The following is a 756-nucleotide window of genomic DNA, read 5'->3' on the forward strand; positions in this document are numbered from 1 at the left end:
TTACATTTTTATTTTCTTTTTTTTTTTTGACATTCCACAACATTGTTATGAAGTTTATTTTTTTTCCTTTAATTTCTTTTTTTAAATTTTATTTTATTTTTAAACTTTACATAATTGTATTAGTTTTGCCAAATATCAAAATGAATCCATCACAGGTATATATGTGCTCCCCATCCTGAACCCTCCTCCCTCCTCCCTCCCCATAGCACCCCTCTGGGTCGTCCCAGTGCACCAGCCCCAAGCATCCAGTATCGTGCATTGAACCTGGACTGGCAACTCGTTTCATACATGATATTTTACATGTTTCAATGCCGTTCTCCCAAATCTTCCCACCCTCTCCCTCTTCCACAGAGTCCATAAGACTGTTCCATACATCGGTGTCTCTTTTGCTGTCTCGAACACAGGGTTATTGTTATCATCTTTCTAAATTCCATATATATGTGTTAGTATACTGTATTGGTGTTTTTCCTTCTGGCTTACTTCACTCTGTATAATAGGCTCCAGTTTCATCCACCTCATTAGAACTGATTCAAATGTTTTCTTTTTAATGGCTGAGTAATACTCCATTGTGTATATGTACCACAGCTTTCTTATCCATTCATCTGCTGATGGACATCTAGGTTGCTTCCATGTCCTGGCTATTATAAACAGTGCTGCGATGAACATTGGGGTACACGTGTCTCTTTCCCTTTTGGTTTCCTCAGTGTGTATGCCCAGCAGTGGGATTGCTGGATCATAAGGCAGTTCTATTTCCAG

Source organism: Bison bison, unplaced genomic scaffold, assembly GCF_000754665.1.
Source record: "Bison bison bison isolate TAMUID 2011002044 unplaced genomic scaffold, Bison_UMD1.0 scf7180017845384, whole genome shotgun sequence".
Classification (NCBI taxonomy): Eukaryota; Metazoa; Chordata; class Mammalia; order Artiodactyla; family Bovidae; genus Bison; species Bison bison.